This window comes from Talpa occidentalis, unplaced genomic scaffold (genome assembly GCF_014898055.3).
Source record: "Talpa occidentalis isolate TD23 unplaced genomic scaffold, MPIMG_talOcc4v2.1 talOcc4.2, whole genome shotgun sequence".
Taxonomy (NCBI): domain Eukaryota; kingdom Metazoa; phylum Chordata; class Mammalia; order Eulipotyphla; family Talpidae; genus Talpa; species Talpa occidentalis.
Window position 1 is genome coordinate 11,912,543 of NW_023602073.1, and position 27,934 is coordinate 11,940,476.

Genomic DNA, 27,934 nt, shown 5'->3' on the forward strand with positions numbered 1-27,934 from the left:
AAGTTCTGTGTTTTGAGGGGGCAAAGCACATGTAATTTTGGTGATAATATTTTTAAAAAGACAACCAACTTATGAATATAAAGTTATATATGAAGGGTTCTACTAGGGTTACGATTTTAGCCAGACCTACATTTTCTCATAAAACTGAGAAGGTTGTCTAAAGTCTAATATGTTTAAAGGCTTTGGAGAATTATGACAATTAAGACTTTTCTGGGGAAAAAAAAAAAGTGTATGGGAATGAATAGCTGGCACATCTAACTTAGTACCTTTGCTGATGCTAAATAAAGGGCAAAAGACTTAACATCATTTTAAGTAACTAATGTTATAATTTACATAATTTTATGCTGTGAATCCAGTGCAAATTACTATAATTATTTATTTTTTAACTAGTTGTCATTGAATTACACGTCGTCTTAACATTAGAGAATTTGATTTTCATAATATATTTGCCATTACTGGTGAGTTTTATACATATATTCCTGTTTTATTATGTTAATAAGCATTTTCCTCTTTGTCTTGAAGAACCCACTTTAGCATTCTTGTAAGGCAGAGTTAGCATTGATGACCTCCTTCAGCTTTCATTTGGTCAGGAGACTTTCTCTCTTCTTTATTTCTGAAGGACACTTTCTCCCACATATAGTATTGTGGGAAAATATTGTGACTGAATCATCCACTTTCTCCTGGCCTGCAGCATTTCTATTGAGAATGTCCCCATAGTTTCATAGTACTTACCTAATATATGACAAGTCTGTTTCCAAAATTCTTTGTGCTTGACTTTTGGCAGTGTAATGGTCCTGGTGTAGCCCTTTTTCAATCACCCAATTTGAGGTACATTGCTCCCCATTAATGTAGACTTTCATTTCTCTTCCCAAGTTCTAGCTAGACAGGGCAGCTGGTAGCATCTTTGGGCCGGTGGGCATTGTCCTTATTTGGGCAAGACCACTGTGGGGGATGGACAGGTAGGGAGGATGCTGTTCAGCAGGAGTAGGGGAATAGAATGCTGGTGTGGTTCCCTGTCCAGGTGTGACACAAGAATGGACCGTGCAATTACCCTGATTCTTTGGTCAGGCTTCATTACTGGGTGAGTCAATACTCATGCAATACTCATCCTTTGGGAGGGGCTGGAAATTTGCTTTCCTGCCCAGAATGGGTAATAGACCAGACTCCATATTTGGGTTGATAAGATGTGGCTGTCGGCATGTCTCTGCAGAGGGCAGAGTCACCAAGTTGGCTCTATGCAGTTTCTCCTGTAAGGGGCACACAGGATGGACAATGCAGCCTCCTGGATACTCTGCTTAGAATTCTTTTGGGGCAGTAAGGGACTGCGTTTAGCCCTGAGTATGGTTATGAATATATTTCCCTGCCCAAATGGGATGGCAAAATAGATTCTAAGATCTGTAGGACTTGTTGGCTAGAAAATCCAAATCAAGTAGAAATGCTATCAACTTTACTGTCCAGAGAGGGTCACCAGCTTGACTCTGAAGAAAAACAAAACCACTAGCTAGCATCACTACTCACACGCCTATGCAAGGAGAAACTCTTCTAAAAACTAAGTGTTGGTGTTAGGGAGAAATGATGTCCTGAGTTAATCCCATACAGGCTTTGTGGACTCCACTCCCAGTCCAGACTAAAGCCATCAAGACATTCGGAAAGACAAATCCCATCTCCACCAAAGGAAAGGTGGCTGGGACCTAAGGGTGGAGTTAAACAGCCAGGTTGGGTATAAAAACCAAACACCTGGGCCTTGGGGGGCTCACTGTCGCTCGCCTCCTGGCTTCACGGCTCCTGGCTGGCAGCCAGCTTTCAGAGCGCCATTTGGAATTCCTAATCGGTGGATCGGGTAGGACTCATTAAAACTTTGTCTCCCACTTTTCTCCCTGAGCTGAACATTTCCTCATTTCCCCTTCCCTTGTCAATAAACCTTTTATTAACCTTTCGCGTGTGCCTGCAGTAGAGCATTGATAAGTCCTTTTAAGCGCGGGTGAGGACCCACAGTCAGACACCCCGTTTTGTATCGGGGTTGCTCTACAACATTGGTTGTTGTAAGACAACTTCTCTCCTCTGTCCCAGCCCAATCTCCAGTCTCCATCAAGCTCACAAATCCCCCCACCTTTTTTTTTTTTAAATAATAAATTTTATTTTTATATTCCCCATACAATTGCAGCCCCCCCATTCTGACCCCAATCCCTCCCCTCCCGCCCCCGCCCCCCTAAAAGTGTCTCTGGTTCATAGTTTTTTGTTGATTTTGATTTTCACTTTCTTATAGTTATTCATTTTCCTGGTCCCTTATTTAAGTTTTCTAGATTCCTGCTATGAGTGAGACCATCCGGTATTTTTCTTTTTCTTTCTGGCTCATTTCGCTGAGCATGATCCCTTCCAGCGCCATCCATGTTGCTGCAAATGGCATGTGTTTATCTTTTTTGAATGCTGAGTAATATTCCATGGTATATATGTACCACATCTTCTTGATCCAGTCAACGTTATCCAACACATCAACAAAAAGAAATATAAAAACCATATGATAATATCAATAGATGCTGAGAAAGCTTTCGACAAAGTGCAACACCCATTCATGATAAAAGCCCTTGAAATTCTTGGGATACAAGGAACATACCTCAACATCATAAAGGCCATCTATGACAAGCCAACAGCCAGTATCATTCTCAATGGTGAAAAGCTGAAAGCAATTCCATTAAGATCTGGAACAAGACAAGGCTGTCCACTCTCACCACTGCTTTTCCCCCACCTTTTTTAACCTGGATGCTTTTTTTTTTTTTTTGCTTTGAGCAATTGTTTTTTTTTTTCTTTTTTAAAGTTTTATTTTATTTATATGTAATTTGTTTATATATATGTTTGACAGCATTGTTCAATTTTGTACAATGTTTGCTTTCTCCTCTCAGGTGTAGCCCCATAAAATTCCCATCACCGAGTCACCTGTGCACTATCACCATAGTCCCCTGTGCTCTTGCCTCCCCTGTTATGATCCCTGGATGCCTTTTTAGGACTTTTCTTTGCCTTATTGTTCTGGCATTACCTCTACTACCAGGCTGAATAGAGGTGATGAGGGCAAACATACTTCTCTTGTCCCTGATGTTAGGGAGAAAGCATTTTGTCTTTAGCCATTAAATATGATATTAACTTTGGGTTTTTACATTTTCCCTTTCTCATAAAGAGAAAGATGCCTTTATTACTGGCTTTGAACAATTCAATTATGCTGTGTATTATTGTATTTTTTTATGTTTCTTCTGCTTGTGTTTTACTGAGGTTAGACTTATGTGTTTATAGATTTTACAAAATTGAATTTTTTACCAGTGTTTCTTCATCTTTTTCACTTCACCATTATCTTCTTTGAAGTTTCCAATAATATATACTTAGCTTCTTGAAATTGTCCTGCAATTCACTGATTGCCATTTTGAAACTATTTTTCTCTGTGTATTTAATTTGGGACAGTTTTGACTGATAATTTTTTCTTTTGCATCTATGACATGTTATAAGTCTTATTCTGTGCATTTTTATCTCAGACACTATAGTTTTCATCTCTGGAAGTGCAATTGGGATCTTTCAAAAAAATCTTTCATGATTCTCCATAGATTTTTGAACATATGGGTTACAGTTACAATAACTCCTTTAATATTGTCTGCTAATTCCAACATCTTTGTCAATTCTGTGTTGATTTCAACTGAGAAATTTTTCTAACAATCTAGGGTCATATTTTTCCATTTCTTTGCATGTCTGTCATTTTTATTATATTGTGTATTTTTATCTTACTGGCCGCCAATTTTTTAATGTGTACACATATTCTTGAGTTTTGCCTGAAATGCTATTAATTTATCTTAAGTCATTTTCATCCTTTTGAATTAAAGGTTAAGGTAAGATGGGAACTTGCAAAAACATGGATGAGGTCAACCTTGAGGGCATTATGCTGTGTGAAATAAGTCAGATAAAGAAACACAAATCCCTTATAATCTCACTTTCATGTAAAACCTAAAACAACAGTAAGAAACAAAAACTAAGCTTATAGATATAGAGTACAGCTTAATGGTTGCCTGAGGGAGAGAGTAAGGATTTGGTAAGGTGAGCTAAGGTCAGAAGGTACAAACTTCCTGTTATAAAATAATTAAGTCATGGGATTGAAAGCACAGTACAGTTACTGTAGTTAATAACATTGTGTTGCATAGTGGAAAGTTGCTAAGTGAGCAGATCTTAAACATCCTTTTTACAAGAAAAAAATGTATACCAATGTGGGAACAAATCATAATCATCGTCTTGCAATATTATGTACAAATATTGAATCATTATGTTGTGACCTTGAAGGTAATGCTATATGAAATTATTCCTCAACTAAAAAATATAAGTAAAATTTAAAAATAAAAAAAATTGTATCTATACATATTCTTGAGTTTTGTCTGGATGCTATTAATTTATTTGAATGCCCTGGCTAAGACAAAGCATGCTCGCTCAGTCTAGGGCAAAATTACCCCAACAACTAACACAAGACCGGTATGAGGACCCAGGATGCTTTATGAAACATGAAATTTTCCAGTGTGGCTTGTAGGGATGGACACTACTTCCTCCATTTTGTTTAGATGCCTCTCTCCCTATTTCCTCACATGCTTGCACTGATCAGCATTCAAGGAACGTCTGCACCAGACTTCTGAAGTTCTGTATGTAGCTCTCTTATCTCTCTTCCTCGACCCTGAGAATTCTGGGGGTCCTGAGACCCCCAGGATTCTCAGCTATGTCTTCAAAAAGAATGAGTCTGACTTGTGTCCCCTGTCCCTGTGCCACAATCTGAAAATTGTCACATGACACTGAGCTGGGGCTTTTGTAAGTGTCCCCTGTGCTGTGTGTGTTTCTCTCTCTCTCTCTTCCTCCTGCCTTCCCTCCTTCTCTCTCAGAGATCACTGAACTTTGTTGCCTGATGGTAATTTTTATGGTTTGGAAACTTTTTTCATGTACATCATCTAGTTTTCCGTGTTTTCACTGTTTTTTTTTTTTTTTTTTCAGATAGGAAATAATTGTTACTAGTCCATCTTGAATAGGTGTGAAAGTCTTTTCTACTGGTTATTTGGTTAGACAATCTATTTCTATTTTAATGGTTATTCAAGTCTAGAAACTTAGCGATGCTCACAATTAATAAAAACAGCAGAGAAGCTTCTGATTTATATGTTCTATTATAAATATTTGAGTCACTCTTATTTTCTTTACCAAAGTAGTTCTCACTATTGTTTTACATAATGTCTGCCTATATTTACCCAAATTGTTATAGGGCAACCCCAAGGGGAAACAGGACGACATGAATGTGAGTCCTCACCCATGTGCTTAAGAACCCAAGACAAGACTCAAGAGCAGTTAATAAAAGGATTTTTACAAAAGAAATGAGAAGAGGAAGAACAGAGAGAGCGAAAGTTTTTTCAAAGATTTTATTTATTTATTTATATTTATACAGGCACTGGGTACAGTCAGAATCGCAGGAGGGTGAGAGAATTCATCAGAGCCAGAGTGGAGAACAGAACAGGCAGACCAACGAAATACATTACTGAGGGGAGCAGTGGGCGAGGCAGGAGAGGTCTGTGCACCATGTGGGACTCTGGCTCGGAGGCTGAGGATCGAACCAGCACTGCAGAGGCTGCAGGCAGCTTCACAACCCTGTGCTCAACCGCTGTGCCACTAGGGAGGCCCTGTTCCAGAACTTTTATGTAGAGTCAGAGGGTGAGTTGTGGAAGAAAGCCTGGAAGGGCTTTCCTGATTCCTTATTTGGGTCTTCTAAATTCCTGCTATGAGTGAGACCATTTGGTATTTTTCTCTTTCTTTCTGGCTTATTTCTACTGGTTATTTGGTTAGACAACCTAGTTCTATTTTAATGATTACTCAAGTCTAGAAACTTAGCGATGCTCACAATTAATAAAAACAGCAGAGTAGCTGTTCCAGCTCCATCCATGCACTTTGGGTATCATTTTGCTTTTCCTAGACATGATCCTCTCTGCCACTACATTTTAGAACTGTTGTCGAAAATGTAGGAAAGCACTAATCCCAGAGATTATTTACCTCTCTTGATTCACACTTCCACCTTTTTTTCTGACCTTGAAGATTTCCATTGCTTCTCTGCCACTTAAGCAGGCCATGTGAAGACATATTTACATGAAATAGTTTTGGATCAATTTGACTTTTTTTTTGTTAGGCCAATATTTCTGGAAATCTAGTCTCCCTCTTACCAGAAAAGGTTGTGTAGGACGGGTGTGCATATTCTGTTTGTATGCAGATTTGTTTACTACTAGACTGTGAATTCCATCCTGTTTGAAATGGTATTTCAGTTATTTTTCATTCCCTAGACCTAGCATATTACCTGGTAAGGAATATGCATCAATGATTGAATTTTTAAGAGAATGTGGTAAGGGAACCAAAATTAATATGACTTTTGAGAAGAAGTGAGTGGCCAACATGTTAAAATTTGGAGGATTATAGTTGCCTATTGATTTTGATTTTTACTTTATCATAATTAGTCTTTTTCCCGATTCCTTATTTGGATCTTATAAATTTCTGCTATGAGTGAGACCATTTGGTATTTTTCTTTTTCTTTCTGGCTTATTTCACTGACCATGATCCCTTCTAGCTCCATCCATGTTGCTGCAAATGGCATGATGGCATGAGTTTATCTTTTGTGATTGCTGAGTAATTTTCATCTTTGTTATAGTCTCCCGCCACCCTTGTTGGTGGGAATTTTGTGGGGACTATAACAATATGAAAATGCACACATTTTACAAAAATGAAAAATGATGTAAAATATATAAAACAAATTAAAAAAAATAAAATTCAGAGATGTTTAATCATGAGTGAAGAGAAGTGATGGTCATAGAAACTAGAAGGTGATTTTCAAAGAATAGTTTACATAAGGTGACAGAGGGAAAAGGTATAAGAGGTGAGCAGGGGAGTGAGAATTGCATGGTAAACCAGCTTCTCCAAGAAGTATGAAGATGATGGGGAAATATGGAGAGGGTAACTTTGGTGAGGGTGGATTGGAAAAAAACAATTTTAATATGAAAATCCTTCATCAGTTAATGTGGAAAGATATAATGAAGACTGAAAAATTAAAGTAGAGGAAGAGTGAATAATTAATGGAACAATTTCACTGAGCTGTGGGGAAAATTTAGGATCAAGAGTATAGTAAGAATGGTTATCTTCCAGAAAGAATATAGAAATAAAGACAGAATAAGAAGTAACAAAGGGGCCTCCCCGGTGGCGCAGCGGTTGGGCGCTGGGTTGCGAAGCTGCCCGCAGCCTCTGTGGCACCGGTTCGATCCCCGGCTGCTCCCCGGCCACTGGAGGAGGGTCCCACATGGCGCGCAGACCTCTCCTGCCGCCCGCTGCTCCCCTCAGCAGTGTGCTTCGGTCCCTGCCTGCTCTGCTCCCCGCTCTGGCTCTGGTGAATTCTCTCACCCTCCCGCGCTTCTGACTGTACCCAGTGCATGTATAAACAAAACAAACAAACAAACAAATAAATAAATAAATAAAGCATGCCTCTATAAAAAAAAAAAAAAAAAAAAAAAAAAAAAAAAAAGAAGTAACAAAGGAGTGGAAATATACTTCAGTCAAGAGTAAGAGGCCAGAAAATTTGAGGGAGATTTTACCTGTTAGAAACTATTTTCTCAGATATTTTTGATGCATTTCCCACATATTGCATAAAAATATTAAAATCATCTGGAACATTGGTCTAAGAACAAGAAATTGCATCCAGAATAACTTAATTGGAGTAACTGAAACAGAATTTAGAGCAAGAGTTAGATAATATTGAATTACTTATGATAAGATCACAAAGAGAAAAGATTTTGGCAAGAAGTCCGTATGATTCAAAAGAAAATATCTTCTCAGTTATTATCAATTAGGGCTCTCATTTGAGAGGTGCAGGATATCAATCTTTTATTATGTATAGCGTTCACCCCTACTGGACTAACATAGATCTGTTTATAGCAGATCTATGTTAAAATTTAAGACTAAGGGAGGAATTGTGTTTCTCTCCTGAGACCAGGAGAGTGTCCAGTTAGATGAGAAGGGTCAAGATTTAATTTGGACTGACTGATATTCCTTTGTTTTCAGCTTTGTTGACATGGGGACTCAATGCTGAGTCTACATCTACATGGAAACTTCAATACATCTGCTATCAAAGTGCTGAATTGTGTCATGATGCAAAATGTAAGATAAATTTCTATATGGAGCAGACTGAGAGAACATTTTTTATAATGAGGATTTGCTACAAACTTTATTAGCATTTCAGTATAATTATGTTCAGAAATTTTCCCCTATCCTTAAAATTCTGTATAGTATTCAAGTTAAATAATGTCCAAGGCAGGTAGGCATTCTTTAAATCATTGTCAAGAGGGCCTTCCTGGTGGCCTAGGAGTTATGTCTCAGCGCTATCACTGCTATGGTCTGAGTTCGATCCCCGGCCAGGGAGTTAACCCACAGATGGTGCAGCAGAACTCTCCTGTCTCACCCACCACTCCACTCTGTCTTTGGCGAATCCTTCACCACCCCACACCTCTGGCCTACATCCCAGTTCTTTTATGCAAAAAATAAAAATAAATGAATCATTGTTAAAAAGTATATATTTTTTGGTATGGAGACCCACTTTTAATCTTAGATTGTCATAATTGTTTTAGATAGGAAAGAAATCCACAGCCCTGAATATTCACTTACTGAGTCATTGAAAGGCAATGGCCCAATACAAATATTATAATAAAAGATGAAACTAAGAAGGACTAAACAAGCAGTGTAGATCAAGTGGAAAATGCTCTTTCCAAAATGAAACACTTAGTCCAGGAAAGCCTCGGATGACAAACTTTGAACCTGAGAAGAGCCTGGCTCTGAAATCTTGGCCTCCACTATGTCTGCTATTCTGCATGTGACCACACATCATATACACTCAAGTGTGGAGTAAGTAAATGCATTCCAATAAGAGTGTGGAGCTGTTGGAAGACAACATACTCAGCAGTCATCCTGGTTTCTTGCTATCTAACCTCCTCTTTCTAATCCTCAATCCTAGGTCACAAAGGGGCCCTAAGTGTCCCATTCAAGATAAACTTACCTTTACCATCTTATCAAACACAATGCAAATTTCCTTCTCTGTTTGCTAAAAGTTTCACCAACTGCTAACCAATCTAATGACTGCTGTTTGTAGATGCCAATGTCACTAGTTCCTGTTAAATAATACTCATTACTATAGAAATCTTTTAGGGAAGAAAATGCTTTCATAGAAAGGAGTGGCTGTGATGGAGGTTATGTTGGAGCTGGGATTAGCCTATGGGAAGGAAAGCATGGTTGAACCTGGGCTCCTGTCTATTCTTGTTTCAGAATTTTAGGTGATGTGAAAGAATTTCCAACATCTAAAGATAGTGACTATGTACTTTGTTCCCAACTCTCTGTTGCTTTTACCCTCAATGTCTCTTTTAACCCTTCCAAGAGCAAGTAAAGAGACAAACTAGAGGGGTTCAGTGACTTTTTGCAGAGGATTTGAATTCAAACTGTGAGTTAACAGAGCATGTTCATTTCTTTGTCATGATTCTCCAATGGTTTCTAATCACACTTAGAGTAAAATCTAATGTGTCTATCATGTCTGCAAAATCTAACTTTTCATAGCTCTTCCGTATATCTGTTTTTATCTCCCTTACCCCATCCCTATCCATAGCTACATGACCTTGTTGCTATTCTTTTAACATGGAAATCTTGTTCACAGGAAAGAAAATTTTGCATGTTCAGGTCCTACTGTCTAGAAAGTTCAGATCTCTGTACAGTCCACTTCAATCTACTTAATGTCTCATGAAAGAAGCCGTCTTACTGCCCTACATAAAAGAACATACACCATCCCAAGTCATTCTGTTTTCCTTGATCCTACTTTATTGTCCTTTGATAATGATTGCACTATCTTTTATGTTACATAACATGGTATCATATAATAATGTATTTCATTGTGTTTCCTGCTAAAATGTAAGCAAACCCTGTGGGTGGAGGCATTTTATATCATCAGTGCTTAGAACAACATCTGGCACTTGGGAGGTGCTCCATAAATGTCAAATATATGAATAAATTTTATGATAAGTTTGCTCTCCACAGTTCAGTGCACCATTTTGATGCAAAGGTAATGGTGTTTTATAGTAGTTGCTAATGTTTACTGAGTGTTGACTGCATTTTGAACATGAGTTAAATACCTTGCAAACTTTATTATATTTAATTTTCACACACTCATTTAAAGGCATGTGAGCAAGAATTTTTATTATTCCCCAATTTTATAATAAGAAGATGTTATGCTCAGAGAAATTACATAATAGGTCATAAGACTATAAGAAGGAAAGCTGAGACCAAGAGTACCTTAGAGAGCAGGTATCATGGCACGGTCTACAATCCTTACTTCTTTACAGCCTGTGACTAATGCAGGATCTGTTGAAGAAAGTTAGCTACTGATCAAGAAGGAAAAATGTTTAGGTACTTCCTGACAACACAAATCAAAATAATACATGCAGTGGCAAATTCAGAAGGAAAGTATGTGAAATTCACTTTTGGAAGTGTGAATATTTGGATGCCATAAGAATTCTTTAGATGTAAACTTGAAATTAACCCACAGTATTTATGAGATTTTAGCACATGCATATTTGACAAAAGCAGACTCTTAATCCAAAATAGACTCCTGATTCACTTTATAACTGTTTTTAAGATATTTAAATGAGCATAACCTGGATAACTAAGAAATTTGCTGCTGCATTTATTTCTCCATAAATATTGTACATAGTGAAAATGACTGCTCTCAGATGTTGAAGAAAATTTCAATGTATTTCACTTGCAGATATTGAAATTAACATTGATCTTCTATTTTATTGAAAGGGGATTAAACTCAAAAAAATATAATATGGATGGATGCACAGATAACTAAACAGAAGAAGGAAATCAAACATTTTATCTCATGTTTATTGTTTGAAAATATGCATATTTCCATTCAGAAGAATCCCATTTATCATTTTTACGAAATAGCTACCAACTTACCTGAGTTGATATTAACATTTTCCTTGTTGTGTCCTGGATCAACATGGAAATGACATATAAGTGATGAAGGTAGCACCATTTCCCAAGGAAAAAGAGAATTGGAGAGCAAACATCAGAAAAGAAAGCATTTTAGAAACTTGGGGAAAGAGGAATGTGGTAGCTGATGTACAGGACAGAGGAACTAGCTAAGCCAATGGAAGGGGAGGAGATGTGAAGAGCTAAGAAAGTAGGAGGGACAAGTTAAGGTGGTAAAATCCTGGGACATGCACAGGGATAAGAGGCAGTTCTTACTGTTGAAGGTAGAATCAGATGGAGCTACACCCAGGAGGAAAGATGAAAGCATTTGGACTTCCAGATTATTTGCCTCACTTATGAGGCTAGTGACAGTCTTCTTTTATTCCAGCAGAGGACTAGACATTCACTATATGGGCAAGTGCATCCAGGTAGACTGGTGACTTGGGGACAGCAGATCCAAGCAAAGGCAGGAATAAGAACATGAGCCATTCTGTTTTTCAAGTTTTCTATTGAGGTGATGTTGCTATACACCATTGTTTATATTTTGGAATTATAGGATCTCTCTTATCAGGTGTTGATAAAAGAGAACAAAATCAATATCTACAAGCTGACTTTTATCTTCTTTCTTGAGCTTAGTGCCTTCACTAGCCCCATCAGCCCAGGTGAGAGATTTCCTTCTGGAAAACTGACCTTTACAAGAGAAGAGAACAGCAGATTCTGTCATTTGGGCAATGTTCCACCAAACACAATCAAAGTTGTAAATCATTGGTTCCTCAATAAAAATAAAATACTTAAGTTATTTTATGGAACTATATTTAAAATGTGCCAGTCATCAGAGTCACCAGACAGTAAGGACTTTCACAGAACAAGACTTACTCCCATTTTGAGACCTTCCACACATCATTTTAGTGTCCTTCTAAAAAAAGGATGGACACACATCACTGCAGACATCAGGGAACGACTCCAAGAAAAATAAACAGAAAAAGAAATATGCTTCAAATCAACACAATGCACAGAGAAGGAAAAAAAAATGAAAAGATTATTAATATCTCCAATGGAGAAAAAGAATAAATCACATGCATGGGGGGTGGGGTACAATGCTCTATTAAACATGAGTCAGAAGTAGAGAAAATTCTCATAAATTACCAAAGAAGGCAAGAAATAATATCTAATAAAAGATCTGAAAGATTAAGTTGGAGTCATCAACCCAGTTAGAATAGAGACATGCTTTTTCCTACCTAACCTTCCTTGTGTAGCAAGGACTAGAAACTTAGCATCTACTTTCACTTTCTTGCAGATCTAGATTCAGCCATGAGACACTTTGCATGTGATCAGGAAGTGTGGAGACAAATGTTACTGTAATGGCCGGCAAGTGCTTGGGTTTGGCAGGTTGAGATTTCACAGCGACCTATGAACTTCTTGTGGGAACCATCCATATCACCGCTGGAGGGAAAATCCTGTGTTACCTGAAATAGTGAGGATTTTGACTTGTGCTTATTGTATTAGCGTTCCCAGTGGTTTTTAAACACTTAATTCCTGTGTTAAACTGTTCCCTGCTTATAATAACAAAGTAGTTTTTTTTCCCCATACAATTGCAACCCCCCCATTTTGACCCCAATCCCTCCCCTCCCACCCCCCACCCCCCAAAAAGTGTCTCTGGTTCATAGTTTTTTGTTGATTTTGATCCCAAAGAAATATTCACATTGCAGCTACATAGAATTGAGAATAGTGTGTGTATATGTGTGTGTTTGTGTGTGTGTGTGTGTGTGTGTGTGTTAGTGGGGCAATTGAGGTAACTGTTTGTCATTAGAGGAATTAATAAGTACAATCATGGATAGAGTTAGTGGTGCAGAGTTGATCTATCAACAGTATGTATTGGTTGGAAACACAAACTGTCTATATATAAAACAACTTGGATAGATCATCATGAAGACATAGTATTTAGTCAAAGTAAGATAGAAGAAATAGACTGACAATAGAAATTGATAATTGACAATTGAAAATAGATTTACAACAACTACATTATATGCATTTTTTACATGATAGCATGTTATGTTCATGCAAATGAAAATACACAAAGGCACATTACTATCGCACAGTTTACAGTGGTAATGTACATACATAGCATTTCCATTGTGTGTGTGTGTGTGTGTGTGTGTGTGTATGATAAGGAGATAGGTGTTAAGAGCAAGAGTATATGAAGAGGAGAAAAGACCACCCCTGGACAGACTGATAATGATACCTCAATTGTACACACATACACACTTATGCACACACTGTTTACTTGGTGAGTTTACAAGGGTCAGGTCAGAACTTTGTCTCTAAAGTCTGTAATCTCAGTCACATTTGAATGAGGCCTCAGTTAATCACCATCTAAAAACCATTAGCCTTTCATATATTTGAAAGAATCTTAGTTTTTGACTTAAAATGACCCAGGACTTTATATAATTAGGGAATGCCTCTCATTTATAAAGATCAAATCACTCTACAAATGAGAGCACTATAAAGTTAGCATTCAATAATGCAAGTTGACAAAGAAAGGTTAAGAACTATAGTGTGTGTGGTATATACATATATTTATACACATACATTTATGCACATATATACATATACATTCATATATAAAGACACACACACGTGTGTGTGTATGCACACACAATTTGGATACTCGATTTCTGTGGGAAATGAGTCAATATTGATCCAATTAGCTATTGCTGACACTTTCCTGGAAAACTATGCCTTTAAATTCAATAACCAAATAGTTGCAGTTCATATATATACATGATATGAAGAGATATATATCTCCATCCCATGGACATGACCCAGAGAACATTGCTCATATAAACAGCTTTATTGCTTAATTGGTAATTAGGTCCTGCTTGCCTGTGTGTGGCATTAACATAAATTGGTCGAGAACAGCACCAGGTGCATTCAATTAAAAAAGCTTTAAAGAGAGGTATCATGTTTTACCACTTGGTTGCATTTTGAAAATATATTTTAACAGGTTTATTCCAATGTCAGTGTTGCAATAAATGGAAGTCAAGTTGACTTAAAACAGACACATCTCGTAGGTTAATCTTCCTGTCTCCTGATTTCCATCACCCATTTTCAATCAACTATTTGTAGATTCTGCCAAAACTTATGACCGAGGCCTGCAGTTCTTCTTCTCCATGCAACAGAAGAGCCACATTTTTTCCTTACTGGGAATTTTATTAGTCTGAGTGAGGCTAATCATTAGCCCTAACAACTCACAGGCCCAATTATGTCCATTATTTCTGTAAAATGGCTGGAGAGTCTTAGCTGCAGCGTGAATCAGGGAGACATAAACAGAGGCATTAAGTAAACTAGAGTTGTGAATGTCTTGCCTCTTGCTTCTTTCTGTTCATTTACTGACTCTTGGCATTTGTGATGTACTTCTAGAAGTGCCCTGCAGAGCAGGCAGCAGAGTTATATTAGAGCATTAGGTGGTGCAATTATTTCTAGACTTTTCTGAGGATATGAAAAGTTTATGAAGTAGCTTAAAACTGAAAACTCAGGCACAGAGGGGAATAAGATACGTTTTGGTTTAGATACTGGATTTCTGTGGGGAAATGAGTCAATTACTTGTTGCTAATACTTTCCGGGAAGAATATGCCTTTAAATGCAATAAGCCAGTAGTTGCAGTCTTAATATTTCTTAGGGGACAGAGACAGATACACACACACATTTTCACCTCTTGCATTAGCTTCTCCAAAATTGAATGACTCCTAGTACGAGTCTTTGCATGGAACTTCTAGGAGCTCTGAAAAAAAATTGCTTTCTCTTGATTTGCACTTGATTATGTACATGGGGAGCTTATGCAGAGTGCTACACTTTATAGTTCTCAAAACCACTACTGGCAGGTTCACAAAAAACACTTTCAAGGCACATAATAAAGTGAATTTGAAAAGAAATTAACATTCATATACCTATTTTTCCTTTCAAATATTACTCGTCCTTAAGAAAAACCTCAACTCCTGCCATATCCCAAAAGTGTTTTGTGATGATTTTTGTATAAATGGGTGCCCATTTGGTTTTAATAGAATCTGTTTTGTATTTGCTACATATTTCATGCATACAATCTTTTCTCCTTAATTAACTCATAAACTGGTAAAGGGAGAAGTATACATATAACATTTTATAACTTCCTGATACCTAATTAAGATGTTATAAATTCATGCTCTGAGACCTTCCCTTTTTGATCCAACATATGGTAAATAGCAGATAAAACATAAAAGATGCAAATAGCTTAGAAAGATGGACCAGAAATGGAAGAAATGCAAACTATTAAGAGAAACTAACACACTAACATTGCAGAGCCTTTGGGATCAGATTGTAAGCAAGCAGAGGACCAAGGATTCTGGATTTGGGGGCTGTAGGGAATAAGTTCACTCATGAACAGTGGGGCACTAGCACTGGCCTCATGGCTGGGCCAGAGTGGAACTTCCTGACATGAAAATGGCAATTAAAAAAAAAACATCCTTGGGCCTCCCTGGTGGCGCAGCGGTTGAGCGCTGGGTTGCGAAGCTGCCCGCAGCCTCTGCAGCGCCGGTTCAATCCCCAGCTGCTCCCCGGCCACCGGAGGAGGGTCCCACATGGCGCGCAGACCTCTCCTGCCGCCCGCTGCTCCCCTCAGCAGTGTGCTTCGGTCCTTCTGCCTGCTCTGCTCCCTGCTCTGGCTCTGGTGAATTCTCTCACCCTCCCGCGCTTCTGACTGTACCCAGTGCTTGTATAAATAAATAAATGAATAAATAAATAAATAAATCTTTAAAAAAAAAAAAAAAAAAAAAACATCCTGATTTACTCATTCTGGGAGATCCAACATTTACAACATTACCTCTTACAGGTACCTGATGTGCAGGCAGCCCTGGGTGAGGCATCCTCAGACCAAGTGCAGGGTAAGTGATTATCAGGCTTTTCTGCCCTCACACCATTAGCCATTAGTATTTTTTCTTAATTTTTTAAAAAAGATTTATTTATTTATACAAGCCCTGGGGTACAGTCCAAAGGCACGGGAGGGTGAGAGAGTCCACCAGAGACAGAATGGGGAACACAACAGGCAGACTGATGAAATACACTGCTGAGGGGAGTAGCGGGCAAGGCAGGAGAGGTCTGCTGTGCCATGAGAGGATCTCCCTGGCTGAGCCGGGAGTTGAACCAGCACCGCAGAGGCTATGGACAGCTTCACAGCTCTGTGCTCAACACACTGTGCCACTTGGGAGGCCACAACACCATTAACATTAATGATGGATCTCTGAGGTCCTGAATGCTTGCCTGATGACAGGCATCTGGAGTAGGGTGTGGGCATGCACAGGTGGGCACAGATGGGCAGAAATGGGGCTTAGTGTGGTGTCACGGGTATGCCACAAGAAGGAACTGAACCAAGAGAATAAGAAAAAGAATGAGAAGAAGAACCAGCAGAGACCCCCACCTGCCATGTATGTGGTAAAATAAACCTGTGGTAAAATAAACCTCAATAAACACCTGAAAAGCCACTGAAGATTCCAGGGTTCTCCTTTACCCGTCTGGTCGGATCATAGAAAAGCTGCTCTGTGATTGAAAAAGGAACTCTCCTACATTGCTGGTGGAAGTGCAAACTGGTCCAACCACTATGGAAAGCTGTCTGAAGGTTCCTCAGTCTACTAAAAATGGAGTTACCATATAACCCAGCAATTCCACTCCTAGGGATCTACCCAAAGGACAATAAAACACTGATTCAAAAGAACACCTGTACACCTATGTTTATTTACCTATTTACAAGAGGTAAAGCTTGGAAACAACCCAAATGCCCAAAAACAGATGAACTGGATCAAGAAGATGTGGTACATATACACCATGGAATATTATTCAGCAATCAAAAAAAGATAAACTCATGCTGTTCACAGCAACATGGATGGAGCTAGAAGGAATTATGCTCAGTGAAATAATCCAAAAGGAAAAAGAAAAGTATCAATGGTTTCAGTTATACGAGGAATATAGGGGAACCAAATAAGGCATCAGTGTAAAAAAATAACAGTACAAAACACAACAAAGCAAAAACAGACAATTATAAACCAGAGACATCCTGCAGGGCAGGAGGAGGGAAAGGGATCAGAGGGAGGGAGGGAGGGAGGAGCCCAGGGGACTGAGGTGATGGTGCTCAGGTGCATTGGTGAAGGAAATTCTATGGGGACTACACCTGAGGGGGTGGGGAAGCAAACATTTTTAAAAATGAACAGTGATATAAAAAACAAATAAATAAGAAAACCTGCACTGTGCCTTCCTGCCTCTGCACCAAGCCGGTAGTTGAGAGCAGGAAGTGACATCATAGCAGATGAAATAAAAATAGGGAAAAATATCAATAGTGGCATTAAAACAGATATATTTAGTATCTCTCAAGGGATCAAGAAATGGGCAAATCCTTTAAAAGAATGAGAAAATAGGGAATCAAAAGAGATATGAATAATGAAGGTAGTTTTAAAATTAGAATTTTTTTTTTTTTAAATTTTTTTAATTATTTATTTATACAAGCACTGGGTACAGTCAGAAGCGCGGGAGGGTGAGAGAATTCACCAGAGCCAGAGCGGGGAGCAGAGCAGGCAGAAGGACCGAAGTACACTGCTGAGGGGAGCAGCGGGCGGCAGGAGAGGTCTGTTGCGCCATGGGGGACCCTCCTCTGGTGGCCGGGGAGCAGCCGGGGATCGAACCGGCGCAGCAGAGGCTGCGGGCAGCTTCGCAACCCAGCGCTCAACCGCTGCGCCACCAGGGAGGCCCTAAAATTAGAAATTTTTAAGTAAAACTTATCCTTATTGAATGGAATCTACCCAAAGGGCACAGATACTTTAAGTCAAAAGGAACCTGCACTCCTATGTTTATTGCAGAACTATTTACAACAGCTAAGATATAGAAACAATCTAAATGCCCCCAAACAGATGAATGGATCAAGAAGATGTAGTGTATATACGTGCGCATGCACACATACACACACAATGACATAATACTCAGTAATAAAAAAAGATAAACTCATGCCATTTGCAACAACATAGATGGAGCTGGAAGGGATCATGCTCAGTGAAATGTCAAAAGGAAAAGGAAAAATATCAGATGGCTTCATTTATAGGATGAATATAGGGAAATCAAAGGGTCAGAAAAAAGATAAAATTTGCAGGCTAACTATAGATCTGAGGCATACAGCAGGGAAAGGTGGGGAGAGGGGTCAAGACGGGGTGGGAAGAGAACAAAGGAGTATGGTGATGGTTCATGGGTGATGGGGTGGTGGGAGATTTTTGAGGACTACACCTGAGGGGAGAAAGGAAATATTGTAGAAAAATGAACAACAATGTAAGAAAATTAAAAAAAGTTTAATAAAAATAAAAACCTATCATTATTGAAATGATAATAATTGGGATAGCCTTTGAATCAGATACAAAAAAATGCATGAATTCAAATACAGTTTTGAAAAATTCTGCAGAATTTAGCACATTAGAGAGAGATTGAGATCATATATATAAGAGACATGGGCTATATTGTGATAATTTTATGTACTTACATAAGTGTTCCAGAAAAGAATTGAGGAAATGTCTGAGAGGCTATATTTAAGAACATAAAAATAAATTCACACCCATACATGTCTGAGTGAAGCTGAAGTATATCAAGAATAAAGGAAATCTTTGATCTGTGGAAAAGAGAAAGACATGATATCGGCAAAGAAATGACCATTATACTGATAGCAGGCTTCTCAGTATCATTAATAAATACTAGAAGACCGGCCTCCCTGGTTGTACAAGGGGTTAAGTTGCAACCTATGAAGCTATTCATAGCCACTGCAGCACGAGTTCTATCCCTGGCCAGGGAGCTACCTCCATGGTGCAGCAGACCTCTCCAGTCTCTCCCACTGCTCCCCTCAGCAGTGTATTTCAGTCTGCCTGCCTGTTCTGTTCCCTGCTCTGTCTCTGATGAATCCTCTCACCACCCATACCTCTGGCCTGTACCCCAGATCTTGTATGCATAAATAATTAAATCTTTAAAAAAATTAAATTAAGTTAAAATAAATGATAGAAGACATTGCAACCATGCTTTCATATTCTTGAGGGAATAAAATTTTAAATGTTAATTATATTCCCAGCTAATGTACTATATAATAGTGAGGTTACACTAAATATATTTTTAGCTATGTGGAGCTAAGAGAACTTATCTACTACTTCATCCACGAGTAAGACAATCACTTTGTGCCATACTCCCTTTATTGAAAGTAAAAGAAAAGCTGTATAAAAAATTAGTGATAAAATATGTGAATAAATTCAACAAATGAAGTGAGAAAATATTATGAAATTTAATAGAGTAAAGAAAAAAACCAGCATTAATAAAGCAGAAACAAACCTAGTTTAAAGGAAATTGACAAATCTAGAAAAATAAATGAAAATCTTACATATTTTATCATAGATAAAGCTATTATGTGGAAATATTGAACTAAACAATTACTAAGTTTTCTCACGCATACTGCTCATGCATCTATAAAAAGAGTATAAGTTATGACAGATCACATAGCAGATCAAAAATAATCTTCCAGGGCCTCCCTGGTGGTGCAAGGGGTTAAGATGAAACCTATGGAGCTGTCCACAACTGATGCAACACGAGTTTGATCCCCAGCCAGGGAGCTACCCACATAGCTCAGCAGACCTCTCCTGACTAGCCCACTGCTCCCCTCAGTAGTGTATGTCAGTCAGCCTGCCTGTTCTGTTCCCCACTCTGTCTCTGGTGAATCCTCTCACCCCCCTCACCTCTGGCCTGTACCCCAGTACTTGTATGCATAAATAAATAAATCTTAAAAAAGTAAAAATAATAATCTTCCAAAATATGCGAAAGAATTGATATATACACACACCACCTGGTTAAAATTTTCTCTCATTACACTCATGTTGTCTTTCCCACAGCACTTAGCTCTCCCTTGATCACATAGGGAACACTCAGGCACTGAGTGACCTGCAGTGGTGCCCTAAATGACACCTTACACTCCAGTTTGCAATTTTTGGTGTTTCCTACCTCGGCAGCCTCAAATCTCCCTGTCAACTCCAAGGAGTCCTGAAAAAACAAATAGAAAACAGAAAAGTGAACAAAACCAAATCAATCTTCTACAATATAAAGGAGCTATAGGTTTTCATTCTTTCATTCTTTTCAATTATAAAAAAAAAATGTGTAAAACCACTCAAACTAGTAGACAAATAGTTGAATGAATTAGTTCCAATTATAACTGATTAAAGCATTATTCTTTATCTGTTTTTGTATTTATAGATTTTGTATTTATCTTCTCAGTGAAAAGCTTTTAGATTTTGCTATTACAAAAACAGAATACAAAGCATGGTGGCAGCTGTTTAAAGTATCATAATGTGTGTCCTTTGAAAACAAAAAGAAAAAAAGAAACTCTCTTAGGGTTTACAGTTATAAATATTCTAGGAAACAAAGAAAAGCTAGCCATTTTTGTAAAAAAGTTGATGTTTTATCTATTATAATTACACTGGAGAGATACCACATGTATACCAACATTACATGATGTGTCCTTAACGTTACTTTATTTAAAAATATCTGCCAACCATAGATTATCAGTATAATTATTATTCTACTTGGATACTTTGTGAGAAACAGAGCTTGACTCAACACTGTGAAGATAAAATACCTGCACCTTCATTTCCCTCTCCCCAAACTCCATCACCAAAGGCAGATGCACATTTGACTCATTTTTAATGTGGCATTTTATTATGAAGATGCATATAAATGAAATTGGAATTCTAGCTGACAAAAGCATATAACTGAAGCTGCTCTTGGAATAAGACTATTTTGTCCATCTCAGTTTTATATTGTCTATATTCAATACCATTTTCACTAATTCAAAATTAATTAGAAGGCTTGATTTTAAAATTCCATCCTTTTCATATCACATACTTGTTGGTGACTTCCTTCTTTGAAAATTGTATTCTTGGGCCTCCCTGGTGGCCTAGGGGTTAAGCCTTAGCCCTATCACCTCTTGGGCCTGAGTTCAATCCCCAGCCAGGGCACTAACCCACATATGGCACAGCAGACCTCCTCTGTCTCGCTGGCTGCTCCCCTCAGCAGTGTATTTTCAGTAGATCCACCTGTTCTGCTCCCCACTCTATCTCTGGTGAATCCTCTCACCCCCAGCACCTCTGGCCTACACATCAGTTCTTCTTTGTATAAATCAATCAGTCAATCTTTTTAACAAAGAGAGAGAAAGTAAAGAGAGAGAAAATAAATCTTTTTTAAAGATTTATTTATTTATTTATACAAGCACTGGGTACAGTCAGAAGCACGGGAGGGTGAGAGATTTCACCAGAGCCAGGGCTGGGAACAGAACAGGCAGACTGACGAAATACACTGCTAGGGGGAGCAGCGGGTGTGGCAGGAGAGGTCTTCATGCCATGTGGGACCCTCGCTGGCGGCTGGGGATAGAACCGGTGCTGCAGAGGCTGTGGGCAGCTTCACAACCCAGCACTCAACCACTGAGCCACCAGGGGATGCCCGAAAATTGTATTTTTGATTAAGGTAGCAGTCAATACAATATCTCATCAGAGGTACAGGTACTTCTTTGTATGTATGTTACCACACCACACCACCTACCACAAAAGCACCCAGAGTCCTCCACCATATTTGATGATATTCTTAAATGGATATGCTATACATTAGTTATCCCCAACAACTCATATTTTGGTAATTGTTTTGAAAGCTAGGAAGCTGTTGGTTGGAGGTGACAGTAGAGACAAAGATTGAGGCTACATCATTCAACGCTTTAGCAAATTTTTCTGAATACTTAAGTCATTGGGGTGACTTACATGTCACTTAGTATTACAGCAAGAAATACAACATCTTGAAATTGTAAAGCCAAGTTCCTCATTTGCTTAGAGACATGACAATGTTGATTTGGGAACTCTCAAGAATGTATTTTTATTGCAAGAAGAACACAGCCCCTTTAAAAAATAAGAAACGGATTATAACAAAAAGATACCTTAGCAAGGTATCCAGCTAAATTTAGAACCAGAAAAAATTTGTGGGGGAAAAACAATGGTAACAAGAAAATATATGTATCAAATCATACCAAAAAAAAAAAAAAAAAGACTTGCACTTTAATAAAATAGAGCTATTGTTGGGCTATTTTAATAGTAATGACCAATAGTAGTTAATACTTAATAGATGCCAGACACCACACTTCACACATATTGTTCTGTTTATTTCTGTCTTTGTCTCAAATGGGTGCTATGACCATCCACATTTTGAATTTAAGTAACCACGTTTCACATAGGCTAGTGAACTTACCTGTTCTATATACTTTTTCCTCTTTTCACTCAATTTCATGTTGCAAGCATTTCCCAACTCACTAAATCATACTTTAAAAACTTTACAGAGTGTGGCCATCTAATTATGTAATTATTATGTAAATAGATGATGTTAGAGGCATCTAATTCCCAATTATTGAATACTCACCAGCATTAATAGCTTATTAGTTTAAACTTTGCTAATTATATAGATAAAAAAAATAACTCATACATTTTCATGTGGCTGAGCTTGAATAAACATTACTGGGCATGATTCAAATTAGAAAACTATCCATCTTATTGAAACATTTTATTTTTTCCTGAAGAATAAGTTTGAAAGTCTATAAGTCCTCACCCAATCAGTGTAATGAAACATAATTATTCACAACCAGCCAGTTTCATAATTTTTATAGTTGGTAATTTTCTTTCCAGTGGCCACTACGACAGCAGCCTTACAAGCTATTCTGATCTATTTGCACCTTCATACACCTACTCCATAACATTTATGAATGGCTGAGAGGGCACAAATTGCCAGCACATATGCACCATTTGGAAAATCTGTGCCTTCATCTCTGCACCTAAATTCCATCATCAAAGGTGGATACAGAATGAATCACTATTCAAATTATTGATGTGGATCCTTGTGAAAGCCCCTTAAATCCTGAGACTTCCCTTCTGGTACTGAGTTTATCCCTGTCCTAGTAGAACCCTTGGGATTTCAGAAGTCCCTGGGGCTCTAAAAAGTTAGCTTAAGTGGGCACTGATGAAATGTAGAGGTGACAATATACAGAAGTAGCACACCTCCTGTGACCTTTTGGAAAAGAACACAGGGAATTTTTTTTTTTTTTAATCCATCATGAAGTGGGAGGGTTTATTTTCTGTATACTTATGTCTACTAGAGCATTTTTAACTTATTTGTTTTGTGTAGAAGAACTGAGGTATAGGTTGGAGTTGCAGGGTGTGAGAGGATTCACCAGAGACAGAGTGGGGAACAGAACAGGCAGACTGACGAAATACACAGCTGAGGGGAGCAGCAGGCAAGACAGGAGAGATCTGCCATGTGGGTTATCTCCCTGGCCGGGAACTGAACTCTGGCCCCAGGGGTGATAGTGCTGAGACTTCACCCCTAGGAATCCAAGGAAGCCCCTACTAGAATATTTTTCAAGGAAAAGTCTTGACCTCATATAACAATCAGGTAAGATACTTTTGTTGTATAAATCCAACACAGTCAATATTTTTTCATGAAGACAAAGCAGATGGAAAACAACTAAAACTTATTTTAAGTCATAGTTTACACCAAACTAATTGAATTTAAAACCAGTGAAGAAAACATCAACTAGACAGCTAACGTTTTTCTTAAGCAATTAAATTGTTTTATTGCCCATATTTCATAATTATTGCCAAAGGCAGTGTTTGAACCCTCTTACTATTTTTCCAGAGAAGGGAACTCAGAAGTGTTATACAATTTGGACTCACCCTCAGGTGTTTTGAGAGGTAGGCTGCTGTGGAAATTAGGTGCTTTTTATAAACAGGTGTTCTTGGTGTATTTGATATTTAAAATATTCTGATCCATTGGAAATATATGAATTCATGGAAAATCAGTAATTGTAGTTGCTCATGAGTACTTTGTTTATAGAATAGCCAAATCTAACCAACCCTAGCAAGCTGCCATAATACAACTTCCTCTTCTCACTTGGAGTAAGAGGGAACTTTAAAAACCAGTTGATTTCAAAGTAAAAGCAGCCAAGATCACTGGAATGCAGAAATAAAAGGATTGAAATATCCTTTAATCTCTATTTAACTCTTTAAATGCATTCTACTTTTGTTCAAACTTCCTCCCATTTTCCCCTTGAAGGAATACGCTTCCATGTTTTCCATCATGTTGTGTTTATGGGAAAACACAAGGTGAAGAACATTTTGGAAAAAAATATTTGCAAATAACAAGAACTTTAGTGTTTTGTTCTGAAAATGTTATGTGAGACACGTAATCCCATTCATAATAAGTAATTTCATATGTAACACGGAATTCCATACGCAATATACATTTCCATGTGCAAGGTGGAATTTAACTGGCTGAAGACTTTTCATCATTCTTCAGTGCTGTTATTGATGTCTCTATTCATGACTCCACTCCTTTTCCCTTATTTAGCCTAATCATCATCATCACCATCATCATCACCATCATCATAACTTAATCCCATATAGAATCAAATTGTACTTCACACTTGTTATTGCATAGACTTTATCTGAACTTTTATCTAAACATTTTCTAAACTTTTATACCCATAATCATTATTATTTATAGTAATCCTGAGAGAAATTCTAATTATAATTTTAAACATGTTAAGATCATGTAGCAGAGGCTCAGAGAGATTGCATCTACTTCCAGTCTTACCAGACTCATAAAAAAAAGTGAGGGCTGGCAGACTTCTATCATGTCTCCTACTATGTTGCCTCCGCCTCCTCTAAGCCCATCCTCACAATCTATGTTGCCTCCACCTCCTCTAAGCCCATCCTCACAATCCCACTCCCGTTGACTTCTGGAATTCCTTTGTATTTATGTAAAGGAAACATGGTTTTAAAACTAGCTTGCATAGCTCTGCAATGAAGTCTCACCTGCTTTAAAACCTTAAATTAGATTTTCAGGGCCTCCCTGGTGGCGCAAGGGGTTAAGACACAGCCTATGAAGCTATCTGCAGCCACTGCAGCATGAGTTCTATCCCCAGCCAGGGAGCTACCCACATGGTGCAGCAGACCTCTCCTGATTCACCTGCTGCTCCGCTCAGCAGTGTATTTCAGTCATTCCTCCTGTTCTGTTCCCCACTCTGTCTCTGGTGAATCCTCTCACCCCCTGCACCTCTGGCCTGCACCCCAGTTCTTGTATGCATACATAAATAAATCTTTAAAAAAATAGATTTTCAATTCATCCAAGATAAATATCTTTTGTGCCAGTCTTTGAGCACCTCAAATATGAGCATTGCTGAGCAAGGGGTAGAGGTAGGGGAATGACACGCCTTTGCCTAGTAGAATCTCTATTACCCTGTGCAGATATAAGTCTTTCTCTACTAGATCTTTTTGCTTCTCCTCTTTAACTTTTGTCTCAGTTGTTGATAGCTTTTGTTTGTGCTCTCAGCTCTCTAGGCCAAATATTATGCTCATGTTGGCTCACCTTCTATGATTCAACATCCCTGTGGTGATTTTTGACATGTGGCTTACATCGTTTTTGTTTGCCCTCATGCAGTTATTTTTAGGTTGGGATACACCTTCAGACTAGGCTGAAGGCCTAACTGAGTACTCTTCCTAACATGCTATCCATCCAGACTTTTTTCCTCCTGGAGCAACTTTGGCACATTTCTTACAGAAATGCTACAGTCCTTCCTAGTATGGGCTCCATAGCTGCCTTTGGGTTTCCATTTTCTTCTACAACCATTACACATTTCTAGTTTTCCAGCATTTTCTTATGAAATTGAGAGGTAGAGGGTCTCCCTGGTGGCGCAGGCGGTTGAGCGCAGCACTGTGAAGCTAAACACAGCCTCTGCAGCATAGGTTCGATCCCAGCAGCTGGGGAGCTACCCACATGGTGCAGCAGACCTCTCCTGTCTCGCCCGCTGCTCCCCTCAGCAGTGTATTTCAGTCAACTGATTGTTCTATTCCCTGCTCTGTCTCTGGTGAATCCTCTCACCCTCCCACACATTTGGCCTGTACCCCGGTTCTTATATGCATGAATAAATAAATCTTAAAAAAAAATAAGAAAGAAATTGAGAGGGGGAAAATGAATGAGATTCACCTTCCTAGGAGAATGTAAATTTGTGAATGAATGGTTCATGGTGTCCTTGATGTTTCTTATCTGAAAAGCTGTAGATATTTGTGAACGAGAAAAATATTCTCCACTGGTTATTGTTGGTTACATTAAGCAAGAATATCTGCCAAGTTGCACGTATAATTGATATTGAAAGGACTTTTTGTCAAGATTACCATTAAGACAAACTTGGCTTAGCCAAATTAGGTTACAAAATGAAAGTTCACAGCTAGTTCACAGCTTTCTACATCAAAAAAGATGTAGAAAGTTGTGTAACAGTGGTACCCTGAAACCCCCATAAATATGAGTTCAGAAAAGACATATATGGAAAGATTATCTTCTTAAAATAGTCATTCAACTGAGCTGCTATTTTTTGGGTCTGGAGCCCCTAGGAGGCTCTAGTTGCCAACAGTATATTTGATACAAATATATTTGCACGAAATTCTTTTTTTTTTAAGATTTATTTATTTATTGATTGATTGATTGATACATACATGCATACAAGCACTGGGTACAGTCAGAAGCGCGGGAGGGTGAGAGAATTCACCAGAGCCAGAGCAGGGAGCAGAGCAGGCAGAAGGACCGAAGCACACCACTGAGGGGAGCAGCGGGCGGCAGGAGAGGTCTGCGCGCCATGCGGGACCCTCCCCCGGTGGCCCGGGAGCAGCCGGGGATCGAACAGGCGCCGCAGAGGCTGCAGGCAGGTTCGCAACCCAGCGCTCAACCACTGCGCCACCGGGGAGGCCCAATTTACACGAAATTTTTAAGCAAAATAAACCCATTTTCCTCTCTTGTAGGAAGAAATTCAACATTTGCTCTATTATCCATATATATGACATATATATATATGTGTATATATATATATATATGACATATATTCTGACAACCCTGTAGGGTTGTCAGAAAAGTCATTATATATTTTTTTCTTTGAAAAACAGAGAAAAAAAATGCATCATGACTTTTCCAACAACCCAATACGTACATACATACATATATACATACATACATATATGTATATTTCATATATATGGCCTTATCTTTTACAATATGCAAGAATCATTGAGAAGGTAAAGTCCATGTCCAGCACCCAATGTAAACCTTCCCATGTGAAATAGTGAAATGGATCAAATCGAGGGAACAAAAATGACCCAGTTGCTCACCAGCCTGCTTAGACAAGCAGACATGCAGGACATGACCCCACAGCAGATACATGGTAAGAAAGAACAGGTTTTATTTTACAGGAAGTCAGAACAGGGAGAGCTGTAAGAGAGGGGAAGAGGGAACAGGGTGAGAACAGGAGGAGAGGACAAGAGAGAGGGCGAGAGGGAATGTATAGACTGGCACATAATGCCCCGATGGCCTGTGTCCTACCTCAGATAGCGTCCTTCCCCTGAGCAGAGACTGAGATCCGAGTTGACGCAGCTCACCTCAGGCTGGAGGCTTCTGTACAGACACCCCTCATCACCCTCAGCCTAACAGTCAAGCCCCAGGAAGGCTAACTGCCAAAAGCCCCAACAACTCTTTAACTGCCAAAAGCCCCAGCTCTGCTACTTTTCCCCATCAGCCCCTGCTCAGAGAGGTGGCATCTGGAAAGTTCCACCTTCTACTCTCCACTCTGTAGGCATCCACTGGCTCAACAGTTGCTCCTGGCCATACCTCTCACAGCAGCACATTTTGAGGTGGCTGGTTTGACATGATCACCATGTTGCTCTGTAGATTCCGTGACCCTAAAAAGTACTGGCAGTATTGATCACCAACAGAAGTGCAC

At 38.7% G+C, this 27,934-nt stretch overlaps 2 long non-coding RNA genes across 5 annotated transcripts in view; one reads left to right on the top strand and one right to left on the bottom strand.

Annotated features, from left to right (window-relative positions):
- LOC129146369 (uncharacterized) overlaps positions 1–15,989 on the top strand; it is a 135,125-nt gene extending 119,136 nt beyond the window's left edge. The window contains exons 4-6 of the long non-coding RNA XR_008553006.1: positions 8,095–8,190; positions 12,344–12,520; positions 15,911–15,989. This is a non-coding gene — a long non-coding RNA (uncharacterized LOC129146369). The remainder of the gene's footprint in view (positions 1–8,094; positions 8,191–12,343; positions 12,521–15,910) is intronic.
- LOC119251685 (uncharacterized) overlaps positions 1–27,934 on the bottom strand; it is a 72,065-nt gene that overhangs the window by 43,704 nt on the left and 427 nt on the right. For 2 of the 4 annotated variants that reach the window (XR_008552998.1, XR_008552997.1), the window contains exon 2: positions 20,086–20,124. This is a non-coding gene — a long non-coding RNA (uncharacterized LOC119251685). Of the gene's footprint in view, positions 1–11,487; positions 11,737–12,284; positions 12,513–20,085; positions 20,125–27,934 lie in introns of those variants that run through there. The other 2 variants (XR_008552999.1, XR_005126569.2) reach the window with 2 other exon arrangements.